The sequence below is a fragment of the Bidens hawaiensis genome, unplaced genomic scaffold (genome assembly GCF_021521415.1).
Source record: "Bidens hawaiensis isolate Kalapana, Puna unplaced genomic scaffold, B.hawaiensis_p1.1 tig00022235_1, whole genome shotgun sequence".
Lineage (NCBI taxonomy): Eukaryota > Viridiplantae > Streptophyta > Magnoliopsida > Asterales > Asteraceae > Bidens > Bidens hawaiensis.
Window position 1 is genome coordinate 103,501 of NW_027493451.1, and position 26,150 is coordinate 129,650.

Consider the following 26,150-nt stretch of genomic DNA (forward strand, 5'->3'; position numbering starts at 1 on the left):
GAGCGATCGCAAAGGATCGAATGTAATCAAGTTTGAGTGTATGTATGCGATTGCCAATGGAAAAAGGAAATTAGGTTTTTTTTTCTTTGAAAATGGTTCAAACTCAGCCTCTGACCGACTTGACTAAAGAGGTCGAATTGGCCGAGGAGCACTGAGTTTGACCACGTAGAATGTTGACTAAATGGAGCAAACCCAAGGATCGAGTACTCAGAGATTCCAAGGGCGATGCCGTTAACTTTTCCAACACTGCTTGTAGGAATGCATGAAGGCTACAAAATGGGTACCACCAAAGATCATTCGAAATGGTATCGAACACCATAAACCAAACTGATAAAACTGATCTCATAAATGAAAATTACATGGGTTTCGAAATATTGATCCTACATCTAGATTAATGGAATATATTTCGACTTACCGAAAAAACCCAACTTAATTTAAATCGAATATTCTAAAGAAAGTAATATGAAATCAAATTGTTAAATAAAATGTACATGTTACAAGAAAGAGTGTAGATGGAAGATCAAAACCGGCAACCATTCCATTATCCAATTATATGACAACCAAAGTCACAAGTACGTGTGTTTTTTATCTAATATCAGGTTAGGTTGCCTTTTCATGTGATTATAACTTCTATTTAGCTCATGGAAAAGACCAACACTTTTGAAATCACAAGTGTGCAATCTTAACTGGTTATTACTTCAGGACGAAACGTGTCATAAAAGAGACATAGAGAAATTAAAGCATGTGTAGTGAGATGTGACTCACCTATGTTACATCCCACCAACCTCTACACATCACTACACATCTCCAGAATATAATATAATGGATGTTGCGTCATCATCCACATATATATTTTCTAATTTTATATTCTTACTAAATTTAAACGTTATTTATATTTTTCAGTCCAGTTAGGTCGGGTCACATAGTCATTATTATCTTTTTATTAACGACCAATTTTATTAAAGAAACAGAACCACGCTAACTAGAAGCTAGATCAAATACACGAATACATCCTGTATACAAAGATCACCTACCAACCATCAATTTATAATAAATTGATTAGTGTTAAGGTGATGTTTGTGTTATACAAAGAATTTGAAAAGTGTCAGTGGTCATCAATTTATGATCAAATGCACTAGGCTAAGACACCCACCATAACAAACATAACAGTTACTCCATAAACTAAGAGAAATGCATTTTACAACCCAATGACACTCTTTTAGCAAACTGCCTAACCCGACCCGTTTAACTCTAACCCGGCTCCTCTGCTATTTAAAGACACATAATTCATTTCTAAACCATTTACCTTCCTTTCTCCAATGATAATATCTCTTAACTGATTTTCAAATCCATCCATTTTAACCCCCCAAAATAACTCTCCTACCTTTTCATACTCAAAATTTTAATTCTGCACACGGGTCAGTGTCAAAATTTCCGGCGAGCCCGAGTTTAATCTTTCCTTTTCATCTTACATTCTCATTGATCCCACACTGGTCGGTGTCAAAATTTCATTCAAACTCAACCAAACTCAACCATGGAGAATAACACGTCAATGACGTCCGCCTTATTATCTTCAACCACAGTAAACCAACAATCCGATGAACTCCAGAATCCGAGTAATGTAAGCGGATGGGCGTCTGCTTCGTTTGCTTCTAAGCTAGTTTGGTTTTGGATGAACCCTCTGATTGAAAAGGGTTACAAAACCCCGTTAACAACAGACGACATCCCAACGCTTTCACCCGAACACAGAGCAGAAGCAATGTCCCAGTTTTTCGAAGAAAACTGGCCGATCTCTTATCGTTAGGGCCAAGAATAGAGTTCCTTTCACACATTCTGAGAATCCAAAGAGAGAATCCACCACGCCAATTCGTAGAATTCAAACGAAGGGATTCGCTAACCTGGCAGGCGATCAGATGAGAAACATGCACTCAAAAAGATTTTAGTGAGCCTACGACAACCCTTGCAGTTAACGAAGGTACGCATAAGCAGGCGGGACTTGACGTTTCACAAACAAAGTAGGTTTTTTATCCCTTTGCCTGCATCAGCGGAAAATGGGAATTCATTGATAATGACGGGGGGCTACTCTTCTAGAGTACAGGTAATTTGGCTAGATCGTTTGTACCAGGATCCAACAAGTAAGGTGACAACAGGGTTAATAGTAGGACCATGCACCTTAAACACCCAGTTAGAACAACGCTTATTCGTTGTTTCTGGAAACATATCATGTTTACCGGGTTCCTAGCTACTGGGAAGCTTTGTGTTGGGTATGTCGGGCCATTGCTAATCCGGAGGTTCATTGATTTCACTTCCGGGAAGGCGGGATCACCTCTGGAAGGATACTGTTTAGTTCTAATTCTCTTGGTGGCGAAATTGACCGAAGTGTTGACATCAAACCACTTCAATTTCCATTCCCAGAAGCTCGGGATGTTGATTCGATCAACTTTGATCACAAGTTTATACAAGAAAGGCTTGAGAATCTCACATTCGGCTCGACAAGCTCACGGTATGGGCAAGATTGTGAACTATATGTCTGTAGATGCTCAGCATGCGGTGCCTCAAGTGCACGCGGTCTGGGTCATGCCGATTCAAGTGACTGGAGTGTTAGCTATTCTTTATGTCACACTTGGGCTAGCCTCGGTGTGCACGCTGATCGCTGTGTTGCTGATATTGTTAGCAGTGTTTTCCGGGACGAAAAGAAGCAACAAGTTCCAGTTGAACATCATGACAGCTAAAGATTCTAGATTAAAGGCGATTAATGAAATGATGAGTTATATGCGGGTGATTAAGTATCAAGCAAGGGAAGAGCATTTCAACGAGAGGATCCAGTCATTTCGTGACTCGGAGTACAGCTGGCTGTGCAAGTTCATGTGCTCATTTGGAGCGAATATGGTAATATTGTGGAGTGCGCCGTTAATAATATCGATTGTAACTTTCAGAAGTGGGATGCTATTGGGGGTGAGACTAGACGCCGGGACGGTTTTCACAGCCGCTTCTTTGTTCAAAATCTTGCAAGATTCAATACAAAATTTTCCTGAGTCAATGCTATCGCTTTCTCAAGCGATGGTATCGTTACGGCGGTTAGACGACTATATGCAGAGTCATGAGCTGGAAGCAGGTTTAGTGGAAAGATATGCGAACACTGGTGATGGTTGTAGTACTGATGTGGCTGTTGAGGTGGATAATGGGTCGTTCAGCTGGCTGAACAACCCGTCAGAAGGTGACACGATAAAAGATTTGAACTTTCAAATAAAAAGAGGTGAGCTCACGGTCATTGTTGGGACCGTGGGCTCAGGGAAATCTTCCCTGCTGGCTTCAGTTATTGGGTAGATGCATAAAACATCCGGGAAGGTAAAGGATTTAGGGAGCACTGCGTATGTTGCACAAACGGCTTGGATTCAAAACAAGACGGTTCAAGAAAACATTTTGTTTGGTTCACCAATGGACCGGGACAAGTACAGGGATGTGATAAGAACTTGTTGTTTGGAAAAGGATCTTGAAATGATGGAGTTTGGAGATCAAACCGAGATAGGGGAGCGAGGTATCAATCTCAGCGGTGGCCAGAAGCAGCGGATTCAGCTCGCTCGTGCGGTTTATCAAGATTCAGATATCTATCTGCTTGATGATGTGTTCAGTGCTGTTGATGCGCATACCGGTTCACAAATATTCAAGGTAATCAGTTGGGCCAAAATTTATATGTAAACAGATTCTTAATTAGTTTCTTTGTACATTGATCTTTTACAAATTTAATTGCAGGAATGTGTTAGGGGAATCCTCAAGGACAAGACAATCTTACTTGTTACTCATCAAGTTGATTTCCTTCATGATGTTAATCTTATACTCGTAAGTACGCTTGACAAACTGGTTAAAACAGGTTCGGGTTAATATGGGGCTTCGAGCAACATTACTTTGGGTCAAAACGGTTTGTTAAAATAAAAAACTATCAATTTGGAGTCGGGTTGAAATGAGTTGTTTTGAAAATAAGTACCAAATTAGATCCATCCGCTATATTTTTTTATTTTTTATTTTTTTATGGTGGCTTGTGATGACGGTAGAGCTGACTGCTGTTGGTGTGCTAGTGGAGTTATTTTTTTCTATCAAAATCTACTCTTTCTTTAAAAATGAGTCATGATTGCCACTTATGCTCGTATGTAATCTCGTTTTATGCACAGGTAATGCGGGATGGGATGATCGTTCAATCAGGAAAGTATGACGAACTAGTTCAATCTGAACTCGATTTCACAGCATTAGTATCTGCTCACGAGAGCTCGATGCGGTTAGTACAATCGGAATCAACGATACCAAAAGCCTTAACAAAGTCTTATTCCAGTGACTCCATCCAACACAGCAACGAGAATCAAAAAACTCTAGAGCAATCCCAGTCCAGTTCCATTACAGGAACATCAAAACTAATTGATGATGAAGAGCGAGAAACAAGACGAGTGAGCCTACATGTTTACAACGTGTATGCAACCGAGGCCTTCGGGTGGTTAGGCACAGTTCTAGTAGTGTTGTTTTCAATTTTGTGGCAAGCGTCACAAATGGCTGGCGATTACTGGTTGGCTTATGGAACTTCAAAGGACCGTGTCGCGTCTTTCAGTCCTTTTATGTTTATTGGAGTTTATGGGATTTTAGCATTGGTTGCTTTTGTTTTGCTTATTGGAAGAACTGCTTTCTCTATGTATCTTGGGTTGGAGACCGCACAAAAGTTTTTTAAACAAATTCTTTATAGCATCCTTCATGCTCCAATGTCGTTTTTCGACACCACCCCTTCGGGGAGAATTCTTAGTCGGGTAATCTTTTGTTTAACTAAATGGCTGTTCTTGTGATCTTCCCATAACTATTTATGACAAAAAAAGTAGTAGACTTTTAATTGTATATTTTTACATTTTTCAGGCATCAAGTGATCAAACCAACATCGATATTCTCCTTCCACTCGTGATGAATATTAGCATTGCTTTGTACATGTCGGTGCTCGGCGTTATCATCATAACATGTCAAAACGTTTGGCAGGCTGTCTTCCTACTGATTATACTCGGTTGGCTCAATTTCTGGTATCGGGTATGTGCACACGAGAATGTTTAACTTAATGTTTGAACATACATATATGACTTTAAATAACTATCTCAAAACTAATGAACATTTTCAGGGGTATTACCTTGCAACATCGCGTGAAATAACACGATTTGACTCGATTACAAAAGCACCCGTTATTCACCACTTCTCAGAGAGCATATCCGGGGTTATGACCATCCGGTGTTTTGGAAAACAAGACTGGTTTATTCAAGAAAGCACTGATCGTGTGGACGGAAATCTACGCATGGATTTCCACAACAATGCTTCACAAGGATGGTTAGGATTTCGCATGGAGTTTCTTGGAAGCTTGTTTCTTTGTGTTTCAACTTTATTCATGATCATCTTACCAAGCAATGTCGTTAAACCCGGTACTATCTCACTTCCTTAACACGGGTGAGTTTCAGCCCATTTACTTTTAACTAACGAACCCGCTTATATGATCACAGAGGCCGTTGGATTGTCGCTTTCTTACGGATTATCGCTCAACGGGCTTCTATTTTGGGCATTGTTCACTAGTTGCTTTGTTGAAAATCGAATGGTTTCGGTTGAGAGGATTAAACAGTTTACCAACATACCATCAGAAGCCGAATGGGTCAAGAAAGATGAACCCCCTCCTCCAAATTGGCCGACTCATGGCAGTTTGGAGCTCAGAAACTTGCAGGTAAACCAAAAATTCTGGCCCAGCACGAACCAAACACGAAATTCACAGGTTTGGGTTTAGCACAAATGGGTTCGGGTTAGTTTCAGGTGTAACACATGAACTTCTTTAGCTAAACGGGTCGTGATGTCAACCCTGAGAGAGTTCACGGGTTGACCTTTTTAAACAATTTATTTTAACTATATATATATTTTTTTTAAGTGTGCTTTATGTCATATATTAAATTGATTTGAGTATTTTATGACAAAACTTAAAACTTTAAGTAAAACTGACATAAGATTTTATAAATAGAATGTAGTTATTTTGTATACACGTGCATTTTTGGTTTGTAAAATTGTAATATAAAGTATTAATATGCAAAAAGAAAAATCAGGTTAAACAGGTCATGTTCGTCTCAAATTTTTGGGTTCGTGTTAGGTTGGATCCGCCAACCCACAAACACGACCCGTTTAGCACCCCTAACTTTAACCAGTTTTTGGTTAACACGTACGTCTCAAAAAATATTTTCGGGTCAACCCAACCTGACCCGTTTTCATCTTCACTAAATTTCTGAGCAGGTTAGATATCGTCCGAACACGCCACTTGTGCTTAAAGGGATTACTCTAGACATTGAAGGGGGCCAAAAGATTGGTGTTGTTGGTAGAACAGGTGGCGGGAAATCAACCTTGATTCAAGTTATGTTTCGGTTGGTTGAGCCCGCTGCAGCAAGTATTATCATTGATGGCATTGATATCTCGACACTTGGGCTTCATGATCTTCGGTCCCGATTTGGCATCATTCCCCAAGAACCGATCCTTTTTGAAGGAACTGTGAGAAGCAACATTGACCCGATCGGTCAATATTCTGATGATGAGATTTGGAAGGTAAAAATGAGTTTGTGTTTTCACGAGTCAACTCAGGTTTGTTTTACTTTTCTTTAATACATGTTACTTTGGAATTTTTTTATAAACGGGCTAAACGGGTCAAAACTTAACCGAAGTGTAATGTTCTATGAATAAGCCTATAGCTTTTCGCTAAATTTACACATTTAGGACGTGAACTTTAGTTTTGCATGATTAAATCCTTGGATTTTAAAAACTTAACAAAACTAGTTCTTTTAATAAAGTTTAGAGACTTAACAATCATTTTTCTTATCTTAAGTTCTAAAAAGTCTATAAATTTAATCAAGTAAATAAACACAGATTTAATTATTTAACACAATAAGCACAAAAAAATATAAACTGTTCTCATCTGAACCCATTATGTAGAGTCTCGAACGCTGCCAGCTCAGTGATGTAGTAGCTGCTAAACACGGAAAGCTTGATTCCCCAGGTAACTAAAATAATCCGTTCGTGGTAAAATAAAATTAAAAATAAAAATAAATAGTATTCACTTATGTGGTACGCGTGTTTAATATTTAGTTGTGAAAATGGTGATAACTGGAGTGTGGGACAACGCCAACTTTTTTGTTTGGGTCGGGTGTTGCTGAAACACAGCAGATTATTGTTCTTGGATGAAGCAACCGCTTCGGTTGATTCGCAAACGGATGCTGTGATTCAGAAGATTATAAGAGAAGATTTTGCTGAATGTACTATCATTAGCATTGCTCACAGGATACCGACTGTCATGGATTGTGATTGGGTTCTAGTCATTGATGCAGGTAATTTCTTATTTATTGGTAACATGCCAATGTAGCCAAAACAGTTGTGTCGAGTCGGGTTAATCACTCTCACAACTTATCCCATGTGTTTAACAGGACACGCGGAAGAATTTGATGAACCTTCGCGTTTGATTCAGAGGCCCTCGCTTTTTGGGGCGTTGGTGCAGGAATACGCAAACCGATCATCTGGTTTATGAACATGTTATTAGATGTCATATATACTCCTGTAATCAAGGGGTGTTTTTATATAAGTTATTATCATATTGTTTCACAAGAAGGCCAAATTCGGTTCATGTTAAAACTAGAATGGTCACATATAAGGACTATGATTAACTCCAGGCGTTCACTAAATGTTTCTTGTCTAAAGCTAATACCAAATTTTCTATCTAAAGCGTGTGTACACATTGTGTTTGCTTTCGTTCTGTGTCACTTAATAACAAATGAACCATTATCAAATATGTGATGATAACAAGCATATTACAAATTATTTAATCTTTTTACTTGATTGTAAAACCTTTATGTTATACAAATATATCTAAATTTCCAAGCACACTGTGATTCCCATTCCCAGTGTTCCTTTGTTTGGCGGATCCTTTCTATTCTCTCGGTTTTTAAGCCTTTCCTCCCGGTATTCGGGACAACGCGCTAGACAAGTTATTCATGTGGCAAATGAGTTGGATATTCATGGTTCATATAGGTTCGGGTCAAACTATAAATTTCTAGTGCATGTCAGGGTAAACAGGATTGATCGACCGATCAATACTCTTTTGGATTTTTTTGAATTTATAAGACCCTCCGTTATGGGCAACGCCCCTAATGAGTTGTGATAACAACCTTTTTTTTATCCCATTGGTTGATCATAAGTACTCTCTTTGTCCCCATAAGAGACCACATAAGATTATTTTTATTATATGTTATCTAGGCTATTCGTTATTGGATCGGGTTATTTTTATATTGGTGTTCCGGCCCATTCTTCTTCACTAAGTAACTACCTCGGTGCCTCTTTCTTAACGACCCAATTAATATTAGTCAAAGGCTGAAAACAAGATTATTGCTAGCTCTACAAACACGCACTGACATCCGCAATTAACTTGTGAACCTACTCTACCCTGCTTCGCTATCTCTCGTCCCCGATACTCTCTGCTAATGCCACCGCCTGTTATCTCTTTTAAACTTTGACGTTGACTGTAATCAAAATTAACAGCCTTCGAATTTTTTAGTTGCTAAAATTGTTTCGTGATGAGATTGAAATTAGTCATTATGTTTTCGTGTATTTGAAAGTTGAAATCAATGTATATAGCATTTGAGAACACATATTGAAGAGACCTAGGTTTAAACAACATTCTTACTACATACTGCATACCTTTGGTCCACATTTTCTTCTATAGAGGTCTATAGCTGTGATCCGCAGTCGGCAGACATTTAACGTTTTAAAAAACAAAATATGCCTTAGTTATCTAAGAAAATTAAATATCGACTGACTTGTTGCAACTCCTTTTACGACATTGCATTTTATACTGTTCATTATTTGCTTTGTTGATGGGTATGTAAATAAATGTAAGATGAGAGGTCTATTCGATTGAAGGTGAACGTGCATAACGTAATTAGACCATACATATATACATACCGGAGTACGTTGTGGGGCAAAACGAAGAGCACACCACGCCCCCTCGTTTTCGTGCTTGTTTAGGGCTAGTCCGTTGTGTACACAACAAAGATGTGGGTTTTTTTTTTTTTTTTTTTTTTTTTTTTTTTTTTTTTTTGGGGGGGGGGGAGCTATCTAATCAATGTTGTTTCAATTTTGATTTATATTTTTCGAACCGGGGTTTGAAACCAAACTTCTCCTCAGGAGGATAGATGGGGCGATTCAGGTGAGATCCAATGTAGATCCAACTTTCGATTCACTCGTGGGATCCGGGCGGTCCGGGGGGGGGGGGACCACCATGGCTTCTCTCTTCTCGAGAATCCATACATCTCTTATCAGTGTATGGACAGCTATCTCTCGAGCACAAGTTAAGGTTCGGCCTCAATGGGAAAAGAAAATGGAGCACCTAACAACGCATATTCACAGACCAAGAACTACGAGATCACCCCTTTCATTCTGGGGTGACGGAGGGATCATACCATTCGAGCCTTTTTTTTCATGCTTTTCCCCGAGGTCTGGAGAAAGCTGAAATCAAATGGGATGTGTCTATTTATCTATCTCTTAGACTCGAAATGGGAGCATGTTTGAAAAAGGATCTTAGAGTGTCTAGGGTTGAGCCAGGAGGGTCTCTTAACGCATAAAAAAATTTAAAATGTAATAATTGTTTATTGATTGGATTTCTTGGGGTGGGGGGGGGGGGGGCATCCAATCAAGGTTTGTATCATCCATTTGGATTTCTTATGCTTGTTAGAAGAGTTATTATTATTTAAAAAAAAAAAAAATTTTGGAGGGGGGAGGGGGGGGGGGTGGTCAAATGGCTGTATTTGAAAATCAGTTAAAGAGATTATTGTTAGAGAAAGGAAGATAAATAGTTCAGGATAAATTGTGTCTTTAAATAAAAGAGGAGTTGGCTTAGAGTTAAAGGGGTTGGGTCAGGCAGTTTGCTAAAGCGTGTCATAGGGTTGCAAAATGCATTTCTCTTGGTTTATAGAGTTGGTTGGTGTGGTTAGTTTCCTCATTTGGCTGCTAATGAAATTTTAGGAGTTTAGGTGTGTTGGCGAATGTTATGTTTGTTTTGTTGGGTGTCTCATCTTAGTACTGAAGAAGCGTGGATCGACTCACTGGTAGACGATCTACTTTCCTCGGGTATGATTATACTATTTCACCGATGGTTTTCTTGGATCTGGGTTCTTCCACCTACAAAATGAACAGCACCGTCAACTTACCCCTCAGAAAGGGACAGAGGGGTCCTCTTTGGGGTAACCCTCCGGTGTAAGAATAAGTATTTGTGGGAGAAGATAATAATATCAGAGAGTAAGGAATTCTGGAGAGTATGGCTTAACAGCTGAATACTCTGTGATTGTGTGTTACTGCTGTAACTGTCTGTGAGTGAATGTAATTGAATATGATTGAATGTGAATGAATGTCCCTCCTTGTGGAGTTGATGCTGTATTTATAGTGCTAGGGTTTCCACTGATTGGGCTCAGCCTTGTTGGCCTCCTCCAATTGCTCTGCGCCACGTGTCCTCTGGGACACCTGGTGCTTTCTCATTGGTTGTAATCACGTGGTAGCACATGTGTCATGCTGAGTTGTCCACCTTTCATTCGGCAGCTGTCAACATCAGCATATTCTTATTCCTTAAAAAGATACCTTCTGGAAGGTTGTCTGACGTGCACAATCAGGGTTGCCCTAATCCTGATTTGGATAAGGATGAGGTTGATTATGTGCATGTGTGATACGCGCCAATCCTGAGGATGCGCGAGGTCTTCTCTTTATTCTCACGCGCAGATGTTTCATGCGCAGATGTGATATGCACGAGCATGTGATATGCGCCGCGCGCTGATGCGCCGCGCGCATATGTGATATGCGTGAGCATATGTGATGCCTGGGCATCTGTGGTGCCTGGGCATATGATGCCTGAGCATGTGTGGTGCCTGGGCATATGGTGCCTGAGCATGTGTGGTGCCTGGGCATATGGTGCCTGAGCATGTGTGATATGCGCCATGCGCGTAGGTTTTGGCTTTGTGCCTTCATAATGTCTTGCTTTCAAGCCTCTTGTCTATATCTTGTGGGTTGACCCGCCTCGTTCTTTGTTGAGGCGGGTACATACCTCTTCAAGCCCCCCCAGTCTAATGTGTGTCTTGTCTCGCGCGAGCTAGGCAAGATAGATATTAGACTCAACAGTTTGCTTTTTTAGTAGGGGTTTATCTTTTCTTCTTATTATTAGTCATTGCGCGAAATTCTATCCTTTTGGTTGAAAACGAATCGTCTATGTACGTGATGGAGACGTGTCAGACCTTTCGTGTGCTCGAGGTGCTACAGTTGCCTTTCGTGTCCCCTCACAGTGTCAGGAACACGTGTCGCGCTCGCATTGGTCCGTTCCTGCGAGTGGTGGCGCGTGAACTCTGGCAACAGCTGTATTATTTCTTTTCGTGTCCCCTCACACAGTGTGATTGACACGTGTCGCGCTTCCGTTGGCTTACACCTGCGAGTGGGGGCGCGTGGAGTCCGATCAGCACGAATTTTTCTCTCTCCTGGGCCTATAAAAGCCAGCCCTTAGAGTTTTTTATCCTTCATCTTCTTGTTTATTATTCAGAGCTTTTCTTTCTTTGTCTTCTGATTATCTTTGTTCTGCTTCCCAAATATCTGTTGTTCAGAGGCATCGTTTGTTCTTTGTCACCGTTGTATGTCTGATAGCTCAGACAACACAATCTCCCCCATACATTGCCGTAGAAAATCGTTAGTAATGTCTACATTGAAGAAGACCGGCAAGGGGAAGAAGGCTGCTGAGGTCTCATCGGAGGAGGTAGGGAGGGCCAAGGCCGTGAAGAGGTGGAATGAAATCCCCTGCAAATTGAGGCAGGCTGACCTTGACAGCCTTATCGCCTCTCAGGGTTTCCCCCCCCTGTTTGGCTGCATGTTGCCTGGGGCCGGGCAAACGGCGGCGGACCCGCCTGCCGGCTATATATCCTTGTATAGCCATTTTTTCACCCACTGCAACCTTCGTCTCCCGATGACAAGGTTTGTGGGTGCACTGCTTCAGTTTTATGGGATTCATATATCCCAAGTCCATCCGTTTGGACTTGTGCGCATGACTCACTTTGAGTTCATGTGCAAATCCCAGCGCGAGGAGCCCACCCCTCGGCGCTTTCAGTTTTTTTACAAGCCCAAGATCCAAGACTCTTGGTTCTCTTTTATTCCTCGCAGTCAGAAGGTGAAGTGCTCCACTGTTTCATTCAAGAGCCTTCATGACTGGTCTGAGAGGTTTTTCTATATAAGGGCTGGTGTGATCCCCATCCGTATGACCATGCGCTCGATTTCTTCTGCGCCTGCGGATGTGGGTGTCCTCAAGAACCCAACTGGCGCCTGGGTTAATAAGTTGACCGCTGAACCATCCCCCGCCAAGAACATTTGTGAGGAGGCGCTGGTGGGGGTTGGTATGAGCAGGAGGTGGGCGGACAGCGCGCTTGAGCCCGTTATCCAAGTCGACGGGTTGTGTAAGTTTATCTCATTGCTTTACTTCTGCGCGAATATAATTGTTTTTGCTGATATCATTTGACTTGTTTTGTGCAGTCACCAAGGAGTACATCCATGCCGCATATGATGAGCATATGGAGGGTGGCTCCGTCGCGCTCGGCGCTGGGGAGGTTGGTTTCCCGGATCCCTTTGATGACATGTTCATCCCTGTTGATCTGGGATTTGTCTTCGACAGCGATGCGCCTGGTAAGCCTTTGTACTTATGCGTTTTTCTTTATAATACCAAATTTTGCTAACACTTCTGTTGCATGTATTGTAGATGCGCTCGAAAACTACGAGCTGGAGCTCGCGGAAGAGGAGGAGGAGGAGGAGGCGCCCCAACTAAAGCGTAAAGCTAAGGAGAAAACTGGCGCAGGGGCCAGTAAGAAACGGAAAAAAGATGTTGCCCCTGTTGTTCAGGACCCTCCTACTCAGGCGGGGGGATTTGGGAAAACCCAGGAGTTTACCACCAAGGTTTCCTTGTCTTCCCTGCCTAAAAAGGTGGGCAGACCTCCTGTCCACCTGAGGCATGGTGCCACTACCTCCTCCCTTCGCGCGGCGGAAAAGGGAAGCGGTGTTGCGCCTTCGACAGGTATACTTTGCTTATCCTTCGCTTCTTTTATGGTTCTATGAGCGCGATTCTGATTGAATTACTAATGAATCTTTGCTCACTCAAATGTTTGTAGAGCCGGCGACAGCGCAACAAGATGCCGAGGCTGCGCCGGAGGTTGCTTCGAAGTCCCCCGTTTTACCCTCAAAGAAGGGTAGAATGGACTTCATGGAGATGTTTGCTGCGCGAACGGAGTTGCGCCAAGGTACGTATTGCGCTCTTATTTTCTGACTTTCTTTTAGATCTATTCATGAACCATTTCTTTTTGTTGATTTTTTCATAGAAGCCGTAGCTGGCGTACAAGCTTCTGGTGGCACTTCTGGCGCCGGTGCCAGCGCCGTTGGCTCTGCTCCTGCTCCTGCAAGCGATGAATCTCCCCTCATCGGGATTACTAAGGAGCAGGAGGCCGCTTTGCGCGCCGACCTGGCGGCGTCGAGACCTCCTTCACCTCCTCCTGCGCACAGCCCTCCCTGCGAGACCGATTTTGATTCTAGGTCGCAGGAGAAGAGGCCTATTTCAGAGGAGGATGAGGAGTTTGAAGTTGAAGACTCCGCTGGCGCCCGCGCCAGCCCTGCAGCGCCACGAGGTTTCGCGGCGGAGCCTTCTCGTGGGGCCGGCGCTGACTTTTCTGCTTCATCCCCGCAGGTATAGGTTATTTTTTGTTCCGCTGCGCGGACTTCCATCTTAGTGTTTTGATAACTTAGATAATCACTTTGCTTTTGCAGGAATCCGATCACATTTACCGCCCGAGATGGAATATTACTGAAGACAGCACCTTTCAGTCCATGGGTGTGTGTGCGGAATTCTGGGCTCATGCTGTGCCTCCATCTGAAAGGAGGTTCCAGGAGGACCGCGCTCGCGACGACCTGCTCAACGACCATATGTTTGCTGGGTCGGCCTTCTTTGCTGCCTCCCAAGAGCTTCGCTCTGATTACGTAAAAGTAAGTGATGCTCTTGCGGAAGCCAAGCAAGAGGCTAAGGTGTCTGCTTGGCATCTTTCTGATGCTCGCGAGAGAGCTGAGAAGCTCCAAGCCGAGCTCAGTGAGAACAGAGCCAGTGCCAACAGCGCCTTCGTGAAGCGCGGTCATGAGCTTCAGGCTGCGCGGGAGAAGCTGCAGGCGGCGGAGGCGGACGCGGCCAAGTACTCGCGCCGAGCGCGCGAGTTGGAGCTTGAGGCGGAGGCGCGTGACCAAGCTCTTGTCCAGTCTATAACTGAAAAATCATCACTGGAGAGTGAGGTTGCGCGCCTGAAGAGGGAGCTGGCGGCCGCGCAGGCCGATAAAGATGAAGCCCTGGCGACGGCAGCGTCTAGCCAGGAAGCACTTGATGCTGCGCGGGTGGAAAAAGAAGAAATCCTGGCGGCAGCAGCGTCCGACAAAGAGGAGCTAAAAAAGACTAAGGAAACTGTTGAGTTATTAAACTCTCAGGTTCCTGCCCTCGAGACGTCTGTTGCTGGCCTCGCGCAGGATCGCCAATGGCTGATCTCACAGGGCATGACTCGTTGCGCTTACGCGATGAAATACTCAAACGAGTTTCAGGCCCTGGTGATGGATTGCAACGCTGCCGCGCGCTTGGTGGGCCGAGCTGAAGGGTTCACGGATGGTTACGAATATGGCATGTTGAAGAAGAACCCATCCGAGTACCCTTATCAGAGCGACGCTGCCTGCGCGGAAATGGCCGCTATGGGGGAGAAGTATATGAATACTCCCATTCCCATCCTTGCGCAGGTATTTTAACCTTAATGAGATTACCTTGACTTATTTTCTAAGTCTTTTTGTACTCATATTTTTGCTTATGATTTGCAGATATCCGCGCTTGCTGACCAGCCCGATCTCGCCGCGCTAAAGAAATTACTTGACGAGTGCGAAGGGGCTGGTGGCGGCGATGATGGCGCGGGTAATGCGGGGAATGCTGGCGTTGCTAGCGGCTCTGGCGTGGCCAAAGGATCCGCTCCTGACACTGTCATGGTAGAAGACTCCATTCAAGATGAACAACTTGACTACGGTCAGTTTGGAGATGATGAGGAGCAGGCTGCGCCAGATGCTGTGGGCGATGATGAGGATGATGAAGAGGCTGATGTCAACGTGGAGACTTGAGAAGCCCTTCATGTTTTTTATTTTTATTTGTAGTTTGTATCTCATCTTGTAAACTTGTAAATTTCAACGCTTTGGAATGAAATTTTGTTTTTCCTTCTTCGCATCTTGCGCATTCCCATTCATCTCTTTATATCGCATGTTTGCTTGTTGAATATAAGATATGCTTGCACGTTGGAATAAGAACAAGGTTGTAAGGAATTTATTATACTTAACCCTTGTCATATTGTAAGTGATTTTGCCATATCTTGATTATGTTGACACGTGTGTTGGCGTTTTCATTATTCCTCTTTTGCGCGACGTTATCGCGCGTTTATGGAATTATGAGTTTTTTAGCCTTACGCGTCAATGTGTTACTCAGATATCCATTACAATTTTATGCCCGACCTCGACCTGAGACCTTAACAACTATGTTTTGGCATTCGCTTTGCCTTAGTTTTGTTTAGGTATTTTATGGTCAGGCTGCGCAGCATGCAGGACGGATGTTGTGAGTTGTTTGAGCTAAGGCTCACATTATTGGGCTAAGGCCCTGACGTTTTAGAGTTAAGACTCTTTAACGCGTTTGCGCATGTATGTTTTACTTCGTTTTATTTTGTTTTGATGTCAATACAATGTTGTCATATTGCTCAAAATTAATAAAGGGAAGTGTGTAACATGTATGCAAAAGGTAGTAGAATTGGGCTAAGGCCCTGACGTTTTAGAGTTAAAACTCGTTAACGCGTTTGAGCTTGAAGCTCGCGCATGTATGCTTTACTTCGTTTTTATTTCGTTTTGATGTCAATACAATGTTGTCATATTGCTCAAAACTAGTAAAGGGAAGTGTGAAACATGTATGCAAAAGGTAATAGAATCCACTTTAAGAGAAACTTGCGCGTATCATTATTCATAATGGCTTAAAAAGCTTTGATTACAAACTTGACATTTTTTTTTTACATGAAACATTTTCTAAGCTGCGCCGCGTTCCATGCGCGCGGGATCTTCTTTCCATTCAAATCTTTTAAGGCGTATGCGCCTTTTCCCAATTCTTCCAAGACTTGATAAGGTCCCTCCCTAATGGGGGACATTTTTCCCGGGGGTATCGCGCGGCTTGCTTCATTGTTTCGAAGGACAAAATCATTTTTCTTGAAGTGGCATTCTTTCACACGCTGGTTGTAATATTTTTCCAGTTTTTTCTTGTATCTGGCTTCACTGATGATAGCTGCCTCTCTGCGCCCTTCAAGTAAGTTGAGATCCAACCTTCTTTCGCGCTCGTTATCAATCTTGCTCATCATGAGCACTCTATGGGATGGGCATCCAATTTCTGCTGGAATCATTGCCTCTGTTCCATAGGTTAGGCTGAACGGGGATTCGCCGTTGCTGGTTTTGCTTAATGTCCTGTGTGCCCACAGGACATTAGGTAGCTCTTCGACCCAAGAATGGGACTCTCCCTCCAACCTTTTCTTCAGCCCATTTAACAAGCTTTGATTCGCGCGTTCAACTTGTCCATTCCCCTGAGGGTGATAAACTGAAGTGAAAATTTGGTTGATGCGCAATTCCTTGAGCCAGCTGGATATCTTCTTGTCAGTGAATTGCTTGCCATTATCGCTCACAATTTCCATGGGCAAGCCAAAACGGCATATGATGTGGCTCCATATAAACTGCTTCATCGCTTCGGCTGTGATTTTTGCTAGTGGCTTGGCTTCAACCCATTTTGTGAAATAGTCTACTGCCACTACCAAGAATTTTACTCGCCCTTGCGCTTGCGGAAGAGGACCCACAATGTCAATTGCCCATTTGTGGAAAGGCCATGCAGAGGTCACTGGAATCAAGTTGTTCTTTGGCCGTATGGTGTTTGGCGCATAGCTCTGACATGCTTTGCATTTTTGGATCTCTTTTAAAGCGTCCAAGTACATGCCTGGCCAATAGTAGCCTGCGCTCATTGCCTTGGCAACCACCATGCGCGGGCCAGCATGAATTCCACAGATTCCTTCGTGTATCTCTCTGATCACATAGCTTGCTTCCCCAGCATCTAGGCATTTCATGAGCGGCCCAAGATAAGAGCGTCGATATAATGTACCATCAAGCAGTTCATAGTTCTGCGCCTTGTGTCTTATCTTCCTCGCTTGTGCGCGATCATCTGGTACCTTTCCCTCCTTCAAGAATTCCATTATTGGAGTTATCCATGATGAAGGGGTTGTATGAGTTACCAGGACAGACTTCGCTACCACCGACGGGTTGCTCATTACTTCTACCCTGACATCTTTGCCAAAGTGATCAAAACTGGTTGATGCCATCTTACTCAGCGCGTCTGCAGATTTGTTTTCACTGCGCGGAATATGTATGATTCTGAAGCTGTCAAATTGCTCGATGAGCTTTTTCGCCTGCTCTAGATATAGAGGCATGGTGTTCTCCTTGGCATCATAAAGGCCATTGACCTGTGCTGCTACCAAGTATGAATCAACATGGGCCTCTAGCTTTTTAACCCCGAATTTGTGCGCGATGCGCAGGCCAGCCAGCAGGGCTTCATACTTAGCCTCATTGTTGGTGCTTTTGAAGTCCAACCTGATGGCGTAAGTATATTCATGATTCTCTGGATCCACCAGTTTTAGGCCTGCGCCGGACCCTTCGTTATTTGAAGCTCCGTCAGTGAACAATCTCCAAACACTTTCTTCATTGCTGGCTCGCGGAGGGTCTACCTCGCGCTGAGCCTCTTCAATTTTTCCTTCGGGGACCTCAGCAATGAAATCAGCCAAGATTTGTCCCTTTATTGCTGGACGGGGCTTATAGGCGATCGTGTGTTCACCTAATTCCAGCGCCCACTTTGTCAGCCTTCCTGAGAGCGCGGGACGCCGCAAGACTTGCTGGATGTTGTAACCAGTCAGAACTTCAATGGGATGACCATTGAAATATCTATGAAGCTTGCGCGACGCGTGTGTTAGTGATAAAACTAACTTCTCCATGATGGAGTAGCGCGTCTCAGGATCTGTCAGCACCCGACTCACATAGTATATTGGCGTTTGGATTCCCTTGCGATCCACCAATAATACTGCGCCGATGGCGCGCTCTCCTGCTGATAGGTATAATGTCAAAGTTTCACCAGGAAGTGGAGCTGTGAGCGCGGGCAGATTTATCAAACATTCTTTAATCTCACTGAAAGCTTGCTCGGCCTCAGGAGTCCATTTGAACTGACTTTTCTTTAAGCAGTTTCTCAATGTATTGACAAATGGGGTAGATTTGGTTGCATGGTTCGCTAGGAACCTGTTGATTGATACCAATCTACCATTCAGCTTCTGAACTTCTTTCATGGTGGATGGCGAGGGCATGTCAAGGATGGCCTCCACCTTCTCAGGGTTCACCTTGAAACCATCCTTGGTGACCATTACACCTAGAAATTTTCCCTCTAGTACGCCGAAAGTGCATTTGCTCGGATTGAGCTTCATGTTAACTTCCTTTAGGCGCCCAAGGGTTTCTTCGATGTCTTTGAGCATTTGCTTTTCCTCCCTGCTCTTGATCACCAGATCATCCACATAGACTTCTAGGTTTCTCCCGATCTGCTCGCTGAAAACGGCATCCATAAGTCTTTGGTAGGTGGCGCCCACATTCTTCAAACCAAAGGGCATTTTTGTGTAGCAAAAAACACCCTTGTCGGTTCTGAAGGCGGTCTTGTCCTCATCTTGTGGTGCCATTTGAATCTGGTGATAGCCTTTGTAGGCATCCAGGAAACATTTTAGCTTGAATGGCGCCACGGAGTCCACCTTTGCGTCGATGTTTGGGAGGGGGTAACAATCCTTTGGGCATGCTTTGTTGAGGTCTTTGAAGTCAATGCACATCCTCCACGACCCGTTACTTTTCTTTACCATCACAGGATTGGCTACCCATGTCTGGTATCGTATCGGGCGGATGATGTTTGTGCGCAATAGATCCTCAACCTGTTCATTCATGGCCCTCGCCTTTTCATCCCCCATGACTCTCTTCTTTTGAGCAATTGGCTCTACAGACTTGAACGTGTTGAGAGAATGTTGTGCCAGGTCTCGCGGAACCCCAGTCATATCAGAGTGTTGCCACGCGAAGACCGACATATATGCTGTGAGCAACCTTTTCATTCTCAATCTCGTGTCATCTGATATCGTAGCGCCAATTGTGATTTTTTGCTCCGGGAATTTCGGGTTGAGAATCCATTCCTCTGGCGCGTTTTCTGCCATTGGAGTTTTCCTTCTCCCCTCCCGCGGAGTACTTGTCACTGCGCACAAATGATCCCGGTATACGAAAGTTACACCTGTTGGTGTTGGGAACCCTAACGCGCCGTGCGCTGGCGACGGTATGGCGTTGAATTGGGCAATCGTTCCCCTACCCAAGATCATATTGTGGCAAGAAGTGGTGGGCAAGACCAAGAAGTTAACGCTTGTGTTTCTCATCCCCCATAGTTAGCTCAAATTGTATTTGACCTAGGGGATGAATGATTTCATTTGAAACACCAGAGATTGGTGCATTCACAATTTCAAGCCTTGCTTGGTCTGCCGGATCCAGTTTCCTGAAACATTGCTCATACATGATGTCTGACTCGCTGCCAGTGTCCACCAGGACTTTCGACACCTCATAATGAGCAATGTGTGTAGTGATGACAAGAGGACTGCTGATGGAAGGGCCTCCCCTGATTCTTGGGAAGATGACTTGTTGCTCGCGCCAATCTCCTTGGATTTGCGCGCTTCTCTTTCTTGATATTTGCCCTTGCCTTCCTCCCTCAGCTACACAGATTCTTTTGTACTTTTTGTTGGCTGAGGCTTCTGATTGTTCATTGTCTGGTCTTGAGTTTTTCACCAGGTGAGCCAGCTTACCTGATTTCACGTCCTTTTCAATTGCATCCTTCAAGTGGTGGCATGCATCAGTGTTGTGTCCTGTGGATTTGTGAAATTCACAGTACTTGCCACTGTCTGATGGTCCCTTGTAGTGTAGTGGCTTGGGGCTTTTGAATTGGACATTCTCAGTGCTTAACACCTGTGAAGGCGTTTTAGTGAGGGGAGTCCATATTCTTGGCAGAGGTCTGCTAGGATCTCTGCCGCCCTCCCTCTTGTCACCCTCCCCGCGATTACGAACATCTTTTTGGGGCTGGGGTGAGCTTGGTTGCGCCTGCTTTTCTGCGGAAGAAAAACTGGTTGGTTGCAACCTGGACCATACAGAGTTTTGTTTGCCCTTTTTTCTTTGCTGCGCGGTGACTCAGCTTGATGCGCTCTTTCTCTTGCCCTATCTTGGGCAATTTGTTTTTCATTTCTCGCGAAAACTCGCGATGCTTCGATTAACTTGGCCCACGTGGTGGGCATGCCATCTCTGCTTACGAGAGCTCGGCGGAGTTGATCACTGCGCGCACCTTGTATAAAGGCCACGCGCAATAGTTGCTCAGTGATACCTCCGATTGCCAGAGACTCCTGATTGAAACGAGTGATGTAGTCTTCAATCGTTTCATCATTCCTGCGCACGCAGTGCATGATGTCATCAGGGTCGCGCGTGTGTCTGCGCTGCTGTACGAAGTGGGCTTGGAACTTTTCCAATAGTTCCTCGAACCCATCAATTTGCCCAGTCGGCAAGCTCTCGAACCAGACGCGCGCCGCGCCCGTGAGGCAGCGAGCAAACATGTGACACCATGTTGGCATCGTCCAGCTCTCTAGGTTTCCCGTGTTGTAAAAACCTTGCAAGAAATCGTCTGGATCTGTTGTGCCGTCATATTTGCCCAAACCACTTGGCATCTTGGTTTTGTGCTGGATGGGGGCCTTCGCGATGCGCTCAGTGAACTTTGAATGTTTCACCAAGATGGCTGGTCTATACGGTGTGGTTACGTCCACTTGCCCTCTAACTGGTGGGCTGTACGGCATGTGCAGATCCAGATCGGCTCTGGCTCCAGGCGCCATGTTCACAGGTGCGCGGAGCTGTGAGCCTCCTGCATGAGTGTCTCGCGTCTTCCTCATGCTGTGCACTTCTTCATCACTGAACTCAGTGTGTGCAGTGTGAACAGAATGTCCTTCTTCCGGCGCGCGCGGCCTTTTTGTTCCATGAACAGTTTGCTTATCAAACGCTTGCCTTTGTGTTAAGTCGGCTAGCTTTTTCTGTTTGACCATCTCATTGTACTTGTCCATTAGACGCCGCTGCTCGTTTATGAGCCATTCTTTAGGATCATTAGTTTCATCTTCTGGACCCATTGGTCCTTTTTGTTTCGCGCCGGCTAGATTTTGTAACGTGAGATCGTCTGGAGGAGTTTCAGTCTGGCCGTGAGGAGTTGTGATGAAGGGACGGTTACTGGTGGTGCGCGTAGAATCACGCGGCCCCCTCAGAACCTGCTGTCCCTCATTAACATCCTCACGTTCAATATCCTCCAGAACTTGATCGACGTTACGAGCACCAGAAACCATGGTGAAAATTTGTTTTTTTATATATAGATCTGATGAGATCTGATTGCCATTGTAACAGTGGATGGCGCCAATGAAGAAGCGTGGATCGACTCACTGGTAGACGATCTACTTTCCTCGGGTATGATTATACTATTTCACCGATGGTTTTCTTGGATCTGGGTTCTTCCACCTACAAAATGAACAGCACCGTCAACTTACCCCTCAGAAAGGGACAGAGGGGTCCTCTTTGGGGTAACCCTCCGGTGTGAGAATAAGTATTTGTGGGAGAAGATAATAATATCAGAGAGTAAGGAATTCTGGAGAGTATGGCTTAACAGCTGAATACTCTGTGATTGTGTGTTACTGGCTGTAACTGTCTGTGAGTGAATGTAATTGAATATGATTGAATGTGAATGAATGTCCCTCCTTGTGGAGTTGATGCTGTATTTATAGTGCTAGGGTTTCCACTGATTGGGCTCAGCCTTGTTGGCCTCCTCCAATTGCTCTGCGCCACGTGTCCTCTGGGACACCTGGTGCTTTCTCATTGGTTGTAATCACGTGGTAGCACATGTGTCATGCTGAGTTGTCCACCTTTCATTCGGCAGCTGTCAACATCAGCATATTCTTATTCCTTAAAAAGATACCTTCTGGAAGGTTGTCTGACGTGCACAATCAGGGTTGCCCTAATCCTGATTTGGATAAGGATGAGGTTGATTATGTGCATGTGTGATACGCGCCAATCCTGAGGATGCGCGAGGTCTTCTCTTTATTCTCACGCGCAGATGTTTCATGCACAGATGTGATATGCACGAGCATGTGATATGCGCCGCGCGCTGATGCGCCGCGCGCATATGTGATATGCGTGAGCATATGTGATGCCTGGGCATCTGTGGTGCCTGGGCATATGGTGCCTGAGCATGTGTGGTGCCTGGGCATATGGTGCCTGAGCATGTGTGATATGCGCCATGCGCGTAGGTTTTGGCTTTGTGCCTTCATAATGTCTTGCTTTCAAGCCTCTTGTCTATATCTTGTGGGTTAACCCGCCTCGTTCTTTGTTGAGGCGGGTACATACCTCTTCAAGTACATTTGATCATAAATTGATGACCACATAACACTCATCAATTTATTTCAATAAAGCAAAGACCATGTAACACTCACTAATTTTTTTTCAATAAAACAAAGACCACCTAACACTCATCAATTTATCATAAATTGATGATTACCTAACAGTTATGATAAATTGATAACTTGTAGGTGATATTTATATTTAAGGTATCTTCGTGTATTTTATCTAGCTTCTAGTTAGTGTAGTTGTGTTTCTTTAATAAAATTGATCGTTAAAAAAAGATAGTTAATTACTATGTGACCCAACCTGACATGGACCGAAAAATATAAATAACGTTTAAATTTAATAATAAAATAATATTAACTAAATATATATGTGGATGACGCAAAATCCATTATATTCTGGAGATGTGTAGTGGTGCGCAGAGGTTGATGGGATGTAACATTTGTTGGTCACGTCCCATTACACATGCTCTAATTACACTTTGTCTTTTTCATGAGTCATGCACATTTCGTCCTAAATAAGTAATAACCAATTAAGATTCCACATTGTGATTTCAAATGTGTTGGTCTATTCCATGAGCCGAATGGAAGTTATAATCACATGGTTGCCAGTTTGGATCTTCCATCTACACTCTTTCTTGGAGCATATACATTTTATTTGGCATTTTCTTAACAACCCGATTTGATATTACTTTCTTTAGACTAATCGATTTAAATTAAGTAGGGTTTTACGATAAGTCGAAATATATTCAATTAATCGAGATGTATGATCAATATTTCGAAACACGTGTCATTTGTGAGATCAGTTTTATCAGTATGATTTATGGTGGTCGAGACCATTTCGAGTGATCTTTGGTGGTACCCATTTTGTAACCTTCACGCAATCCTACAAGCAATGTTGGGAAAGTTAAACTCCTCGCCCTTGGAATTGTCGCCTTCTCGGCACTTGCTCCTTGGGTTTGCTCCATTTAGTCAACATCGGTTCTACGTGGTCATTGACCCATTTACTTAATAGCATTGACTTATTTACCCGATTACCTAAAATTGGTTGATTTTAATTATGGTTTGTTTACATAATAAAATATGGGAATTTGTTTACTACAACCCTTCTAGTAAATATTCATTTTACTCTCATAGTTGGATGCAATTATTTAACATTTAGTCTCATGGTTGGATATCATTTTCGCGTCCTTCCTATCTAAACCAATTGCTCACATCTCCCCGGTCATCTAACTTGAAAACGCATAGCAGTTCAATGATTAATATTGATTTGATAAAACAGAACCATATATAATATTCGTATAATATAACAGGGGTTCACAATCAAAAAATAATTGGTTTGACTAGTTATCCTTGGTACCAGGAGTACGAGGTTGAAATTAACTTTCCGAGTCATGGTTAATTAACTTCAGGAAAATAGTGCAATCAAATTAGTATTGATGAATGATAGTCACGTCTATCTAGTCTACCTCGTCTTACAAATTTTGGTCACGTCTATCAAATATGATCACTAGGTATTTTGTCTTGTATGATTACAAGTTAGATCAAACACGCGTGTTGTAGCCAACATAAACTTTCTTTGTTTTGATATGCTTGATATACCAAACGAAAGTGAAAACCCAAAAATTGGCTGTTGGTTGTTTGTTTCATTACCATATTGCTTGTATGTTTGGATTTCTCGCAATGCTTGTGAATTGTTCTTTTTTCTTTTTTAATATATTTGTTCTTTAGAAAAAAACTGTTTTCCACTTTTCCCAAATATGTTTCTCATTAATGACATAAACATTAGTGGATGGAGACTGTTTAGTAATTTGTACATGTAGAGAAATTCAACCCACTCACCAAATCACCAATTAATCTAATGTTTATAACTTGATTATTACTCGTTAACTTGTCAACACTATTTTAACACGTTTGATAAAATGAGATAACGAATCATATTCAAATTACACGTCTTAAGTATGTTCATGTTAGGATTAATGTTTTTTCATACACATGTTAACATGACATGATTTCCAAAATAGGTTAATAAGACATAAATGTTGTTGTATGGTTTTGTTTCTCTTTGCCATTTTCTATCGACTAGTAAATGGTCTTTTTCAATTCCCTTTAAACAAAGACAAATATTTCTCCAATATAACTACATGCATTTATGTGATATGTATCTTTAATTGTAAAAACGTGTAGCGATAAAGATGACCGAAAATGACAAGTTAGAGTGGAAAGATGTGAAGTTAATGACCATGAAACACTAAAACAAGATATGATGTAATCAATGTTTTATAAAATTCTTTGCAATGTTTTATGAACTTATTATAAAACATTATGTTACAAACATTATATTTGTACGCATACACCTCTTAATGTGGGCAGTGAGTTTTCATATAGATACACATATATATAGTAACTTATAGTGTTGGTTTGTTTTCAAGAATGTATTAACAGCAATTTTTATTCCTTACATTGAGTAACATTTGTGTATGTCTAAAGTTATTATAAAATAGTTTTAATGAGTGTATCTAATGAGAGTGTTAGTCATTACTCTTATGAATGAAGCAAACATTTTTTGGTTGTGAAGAAGGTGATGGTAGTGGTTATGATGACATAGATGAATAAGTTTAATAATATTTAAAAGTGATCTTTGGTCTCTAAATGGTTGTTCAAAGACACTTGCGACCCTTTTAAAAATTAAAAGTGTAACAATATGTCATTAAGACAATAGTTTTAAATTTTGTAACTTGTGATTAAATTGGTAAGGACGCCTAATGCAATTTAATTTTGTTAGGGATTAAGCGCTCACACAAATTGAACACAAACACGAATACAAAAAGCAAATAAAATTGTTTCCATGTTTAGAACGGCATGGTGGCTGTGGTGGTTGTATCTACGAGTGGGAGACTCAGATCTGCTGCACATTGTGACTAGCGGCAGTTAATGGTGGTTCTTGTCCCCTCAGTTGGTTAAAAGGGCGTAAGACTTTGAACAATAACCTAGAGGTGTGGGTTTGAAACCGATCCTAAGTACCAATCGCTATTGAGTGAGACTGATTTACCTCTCACGTGATGGACCTAGGACGGTCTAGCATGGCCCGGTTTGCCGTTTGCTTGTCCGAAAAAACACGTTTTTGAACAATAATGGTGGTTCTTGGGTTACAATTTACAAAATATGGTTTAGTAGTGTTTGGTTACAAGTTTTGGTTGTTGGATCATCCAGTCAAACTTAGTCAACTCTGGTCAAAGATAGCAAACTGGTCAGCTCATGGGGGACCCTGGTCAACTCGGTCAAACCTGAAGGATAACAGTTAACACGAGTGTAAAGGTATAAACGTGCGCCTAAGTTATTGAAATATTTATTTCTAATTTAATTCCAAGCACGTGTGGGTCAACCTGAGCTTTAACGAACCAATTTAATATCGAACCAACGGTTTTTTTCAAAAATATAATTTTAAACCAGCAAACATGTTTCATGCCCAATAGATTTTTTATGATT

The 26,150-nt window shown here is 42.7% G+C and overlaps 1 pseudogene across 1 annotated transcript; it reads left to right on the forward strand.

Annotated features, from left to right (window-relative positions):
* Positions 1–1,228: 1,228 nt before the first annotated feature.
* LOC143565021 (ABC transporter C family member 14-like) lies at positions 1,229–7,582 on the forward strand (annotated as a pseudogene). Its single transcript, XR_013140985.1, has 11 exons — positions 1,229–1,789; positions 2,149–3,669; positions 3,754–3,840; positions 4,170–4,790; positions 4,894–5,058; positions 5,147–5,441; positions 5,520–5,734; positions 6,289–6,594; positions 6,979–7,058; positions 7,132–7,370; positions 7,467–7,582. The product of XR_013140985.1 is annotated as an ABC transporter C family member 14-like (transcript).
* The last annotated feature ends 18,568 nt before the right edge of the window (positions 7,583–26,150 follow it).